Genomic DNA, 6,483 nt, shown 5'->3' on the forward strand with positions numbered 1-6,483 from the left:
GAGCTCTTTGGCATCAACTTGACCCTCAATGTTTGGAGAAAGAGGAATGCTGAGGATGACCCAAAGAACACCAACCCCACAGTTAAGCACGGAAGTGGAAACATTATGCTTTGGGGCTGTTTCTCTGCTAGGGGTATTGGATAACTTCACCACATTGCAGGGCAAATGCACCGTAAAATCCTGGATGAGAACCTCCTTCCTTTAGCCAGGACATTGAAGATAAGTGATAGATAGGTATTCCCATGACAATGATCCAAAACATATTGCGAGGGCAATTAAGAAGTAGCCAAAGAAGAAGCAAACTAAGGTCATGGAGTGCACACTCTCCAGACACCAATCCTATAGAAAATCTGTTGAGGCAGCTGAGAGTTACTATCTCTTTGCAAGTGAAGTGAATTCAACAGAGGAATTTCAGTATTAGCAGTCCCATTTGTTTATCCCAAATTTCAGATACTATCTGATTATTGTCAGAGGATATCTTTCACTATAGTGAATACTCTACATTTAACCTCCCTCGCTGGATGTAGTTTCACCAGGTTGAAGCCAGAACCAGAGATATCGTAACAATTCTTTAATCTGTTTGATCTGTCATGTTGAGTAGCCCAAAATCGCACCAGTCTTAGCCAATCTAAGTGCTCGAGGAGCTCTGTTTTCAAACATCAAATCGTTGACTGCTGAAAAAACAAGCAGCGCACAACTTTTTCAGCATTGCATCCACACAGTTTGCACAGATGAAGTCATTTAATTGTGTATCGTGTTTAGGGAAAGAATTGTGTGCTTTGAAGAAATTGCTGCACTGCTATATATAGGCCACTAATAATCTTTAATTAGTTGGCCATAATAGGCTTTCCAACCAAGTTCTGTTGTAAAGTTACTCTTTGAGTTCTCTCTGCTCCATTTACCATAATTATGAATCTGTAGTTTTATATGTAGATTGTGCTCACCTGGTTTAGTCATCTTTGATACTGCTTAACGTGGCCTCAATCTTTTAGTGCATTTGCTTGTTCTTTTCTTTAAATAAGAAAGCAATAATCTTAAATGACACGTCCTAGCTGGTCTTTGGTCGTTTATAACATTGCTTTTAAAGGGTATTTTTTTTAAAAGAGATGGTTTATTTAAAGCATTAAAACATAAAAGGAAACTTCACAAATCTGCATTGGATTTTTGAGCTGTTAGAAACATTGGTTATCTCTGACTCCTGTCATGAAACCTTTCTGTCTGATTACTGATCCTTTTTTTTTTTACTCGCAAAATCTTCTTTGTAAGTAAGGACTTTTTTTTTTTCAAAGTAAGTTTTCAGATGGTCCAAGACAGATATTTCCCTCGTTTTAATCACAGCCCTGAAGCGCACTGTAATTGTTTGATTATCATATTTGACCTTCAGTGTGCTGACTGGGTTGTTTACATGGTTTGGGGGTTGCCAGAAAAGTAAAGAAGAAAAACACCAAAGATCTGTGTGATACTGTAATTGAGTGTCACATGTCGGTGCATTTGCTGGATCGTGCCTCGAGAAACCGTCCTCACCATTGCTCCCATATGTTACAGTCATGTGAGCATTCTGGCAATCGGCACCACTTAATTTTCCACTTTTCCCTCTTTTATGCTCCTGGCTTCACATCCTGGCAGGCAGCACAATCTTCTTCTTTTTTTCATATATATCCATCCACAGAACATCACAATCTGAGATGCCTGCATCCTGACTTTTCCCCAGGGAAGTAACTTGATTGCAATTTTGTATCAGCAATGGAAAGTCTTGTGGGTTTTGTGTTGGTGGCAACTGTTGGCAAGACTCTGCCGACTTGGCACACAAATATTTTAAAAGAAACACAGCCAAGATGCAACACAAGCCAACAGTGTTATTTACTTTAATAGTGTTTTCCCCACTGGTGGAAAACAGATGACAGTAAACAGAAGGGGATTACCAGCAAATTGATAAAACAGTCTTAGGATAATTCATCACGCAACTTTTCTTTTACACAGTGCGCTGTTTCATTCTTCTGTATTTATCAAAAGATGCTGTAAACTAGTCCGAGCTAGTTAGTGGAGTGGAGCATTAGTGCCATCTAGTGTCAAGGGCATATCACCACAAATCCAGGCTTAGAAGGAATGTCTGCTAAGCAGGAATATAGTATCATTTCATGCTAATGTAAGCCCGTATTCATCCATTCACAACTACTTAGATATGTAATAACAGGAAAAGCATGTTGCTGGGGTCATTTTGGCCTGCAGTAAAAAATAACTCATGCCGAGTGATAATAAGCTACAGTAAGTGGACGGAAAACTCAGAACTCGCGCATTCGTCCCGACTCTCATGCTCAAAGACAGCATGCTCTCCTCTCCTGAATACGCACCAAACGCACACATAACAATGCGCGCCTGCGGTCTCTCTGAACCACACCGAACTGGCAAGCCAACAGTATTTTTTCAGTTGATCGATTGACAAAAGAAAAGGAAAGGTGGTGGAGAGGGGAAGAGACTGAAAAGAGAAAAGGCTAAAAGACACTGGAACCTCGAGGAGCAGGTCAAGACTGTGGAGACTTGGCACACAAATAAGCCGCCGTGCATTTAGGAATTGTAAAAAACGTTGCGTCATTCTAGTTCTGAAACGAGTGTAGCTTAATTGCTTTGTTTGTATAGCTATGTTTGCTCATTCAACCACAGCTATAATGCATCACGAACACTCAGTATTCATACTGACTTATTTATAAGTCCCTTTTTTTATCGTTTTATTTTTCATAAAGGTTTCCTCTCAGATGAGCACTGTACACAAACCTATAGTCGTTTTCCTGTTACATTAAGGGTATGTAACATATCAGCCTGCTGCATTTGATGATAGCTGTGTTATTTGAAAAGTATTTATGAAAACACACTCATATTTTATATATTTTTTGTTTTTTGCACTTGTGGAAACAAGTTCATTATTATGTTTTATTAGTTAATTTTAAGAAAACAGAAAACAAAACATAAAGTTAAAGACTGATTGGACTAAAACATTACTGTTTTTTAGCCCTATATTCCCAAGACATCAAAACAATATGGGAATTCCCCAGTAAGTCTGTAGAGAAATTGTGGTATTTGGTACCCCTAATCAAAATGTAGATGAGTTTATTCTTGGTTTGCGTGACCATAGACGGCAGGGATGGGGTCCAATTTCCAGCCTGAATTATAATGTAAGTCGACCCCGACATTAATGCTGAATAAGAACCTGAAGCTGAATCTGCCAAACAAAGTTCACCTATCAACAGTCATTATTTATTCTTCTAGGTTTCTTTGCCTTGAGCTGATCTTTTTTTGATGCTTGCTTTTTAAAGGCACTGTAATAAACAAGTGCAGACATTTTTCTGTTATTGTTCCCAACAAGTGTGGTGGAATGCCCAGGCTGCTGTTGTCCTGTCAGTGATGTCTTTAACATGGCCTTTTAATGTCAGCTTTGATTATGCATAACAACACTTTCATCTGTCAAAACATGTCAGCCATCAGTAGCATATCTTATTTGTCAGAATGACATGGGGATGACCTTGGCCAGACTGATATGATTAAAGTTATAAAAATAAATGCATTTAATGAGCTCTGGAAATGTCACACTGTGTTAACTGAAATAGTTTATGAACAATACCGATCCTGTCAGTGAGCTCAAGTGGTGCTGAGGTGGTCCGCTTTTGAAGAAGCTGTTTCCTGTCTGTTTACACTTTATACAATAAACACAGTTAATGGTCTAATTCTCATGGTTCTGGGATTGTGTGATAAATTTGTTATTTTGTTACCTTTTATAATTATATTTGTATTTCTCCTTGTATTCATATTTTTCTAATACCCCAAGTGTTTCTTGGCTTTGTCTCCCTCTGTTTTGTATGTGTGGCATTTTGTTTTTCTACTTCCTGTTTTTGTTTTGTTTTTTTCATTCTTTGCTTTTTCTTGTGTCTCCTAAGGTTTGATTTTGTCCCTTTTATCCCTGGTTTTTGTCAACCTGTGGCTTATTTCCACCTGTGTCTTGTTCTCCACCCTCTGTGAATAGTCTTGTCTTCCCTTTGTCGTTCTGTCAGATTGTGCTTCAGGTGTCTTCCACTCCCCTCTCTTGGATCCTTTTGTGATTTCCACTTTTGTTTCCTATTTTGGTTTTTGTACATTTTTAGATTTTTGCAACAGCCAGAGTCACTTTGCCATCCTGCTATGGTTCCTCTCACCACTGACCCTTGGCACTATTATTTTTGCAAATGTAGAAAGAAAATACTGATATGAATTTTCTCAGATTTCCTAACAGAGAATCCAAATGTCGAATTATGAATTAAAAAGTTCCAAATTCTTCTTCTTTAAAGACTCGTAATTTTATTTTAGGGACTACTTGAATAACTGTAGGTCTTACAATGAAAAGGAGGCAAAGACAGTTGAACTTTTGAATAATATCAGTAATCGATTATATTAATATTTCTCAAATGTTTAAACGGTTACATTTGGTGTTTAAATGAAACTCTCTTTTAAGACATTGTAGTAATTTAACTTGTCCAAGGATTACATATTTGACTTCGTGAGTTCAAGGTGAGAATGAAAGCTGTAATTTATTTGCTTCAAATAAAACCTTTGATGGCATTTATCTGTCTGCTGAACTCATAAAGACGAGACATTGACAGTGGCACATAAAGAGAACCCAGATCAATCAGTCTTGCAAAGCTTGGTGAATTTAAAAAGGATAATTCTTCACTAGCCCTGACATTTGCTTTGAAGCTCATCAAAGTTACGACAGGAAACAGGATCATTAAATCATCCATCATCCATTTAAAGGACTAGAATTTAAAATATATTCAGAGTTCTAACACCATAATGCCATCTACATTTCTAATTAAAATAAAGTTATATGTTAAAGATTTAACAGGGCTAGAATACGATCTTAATTAAAATCTCTGCAGGATTTACTTACAGACATGTTTGTAATATGCACTTTGTCCACAAGATGCCAGTATAACCAGGTCAAAACAGAACAGAGTTTGTCAGCGCTGACAAATCAAACTCCAGTGCCTCTACCATGGGTGTCAAACTCCAGTCCTCGGGGGCTTTGACTCATATTACAGCAGCTTATGAGTGAGTGAACATGGGGCAATAAAAGTACTTTTAAAAGTACATTTTTCCAAACACTTACATTTACTTCAGTATTTTTTTTTAATTACCTGAGTAGGGTTAGGGGTTGTCACCTCGTTAGAGGTGCAGTCAAGTTCTATAGAGTCTTGCTAATGACCTACTAATTTTATTCAAGTCTGTTGCAGCAGGGGCACATTAAAGTTTCAGGACACCAGCCCTCGAGGACAGGAGTTTGACACCCCTACTCTAAACCATTATCCCTCTGACATCACACCATGTGTGGGTAAGATGAACACCCCTCAGTTACATTTGTTCCCCACAAATTTAAGTGAAGATTAAGGAAGTCTTGGCTTGTAAAGTTTGAAGTAAAACAATAAAAACAGCTTTTAAAAAACAACAACAAATGAAATATAATGATAGTGATTAGAAAGCTGACAGCTAAGACAAAAAGATTTGAAATACTTAATAAATCCAGTCTCTGAATTGGATTTGCAAAGGTGAGTGGTAAATCGTCTGCATTTATATAGCCCATTTTCCATTTACTGCAAAAGTACAGACTGCTGGAGCCTAATCTCACAACAAGAAGAAAGAAAGGAACACATGTAGATTTGCAATATAATAATTAACATGGAACAACTGTAATAGAAATGCACAACATTAACAGAAGTAGCGGAAAGTACAGAAAAGGAATAGTGACCTTTTATAACGATTACAATGGGTAGTCTGATTAGCTCAAAATTCACAGAAAAGCGTCCTTACATCTTATGTTATGGAAAATAAGCACAAAGATCCTCTTAGAATTAGATTATAGAGAACAGATGCAGTAATGATCCAGCAATTGTTCTTACAGCGTGTGTAATAGCTGGATATTTGTTCGCTCAAGAATCTGCCATATTAGAGAGTAACTAATTTGTTAACCCTTCAGATTTTCACTAAAAGAGCCTTTAAATCATGGATACATTTTTTTTATACCCTAAGTGATTTAATATGATGTCAAAAAGGTAAGAAACAATAGTTTATGCACTAACATTATGTGAGATCATGGTGCCTTTTCGTTAAAACTGTTTACACTATTTGAATCATGAGGGTGTCTTTGTGTATACCATATGTATAGAGGTCATAAGTACATTTCTGTAATGTATGCGACCATTATCTGAAATTGTTGATGGAAAACAAAGGATTACATTTTCTGTTTCCAGTAGCTTTAAACTGTTAATGCTAAATTCTAAAGATTAATGATGGAGAGTGTATAGTAATCTTACATTATGTAGCATTTAAAGACCACAGGATTGTATACCTAGATTAGAGTTCAGAGGTAGATCTGATGGTATGGTTAACCAATAAGAACAAGATGGGAGGAAAAGGCACACTACACTGTGAATATTTATTTGTGGCCTAGGGCATAGTTTT

Source organism: Simochromis diagramma, unplaced genomic scaffold (assembly GCF_900408965.1).
Source record: "Simochromis diagramma unplaced genomic scaffold, fSimDia1.1 OVJJ01000320.1, whole genome shotgun sequence".
Lineage (NCBI taxonomy): Eukaryota > Metazoa > Chordata > Actinopteri > Cichliformes > Cichlidae > Simochromis > Simochromis diagramma.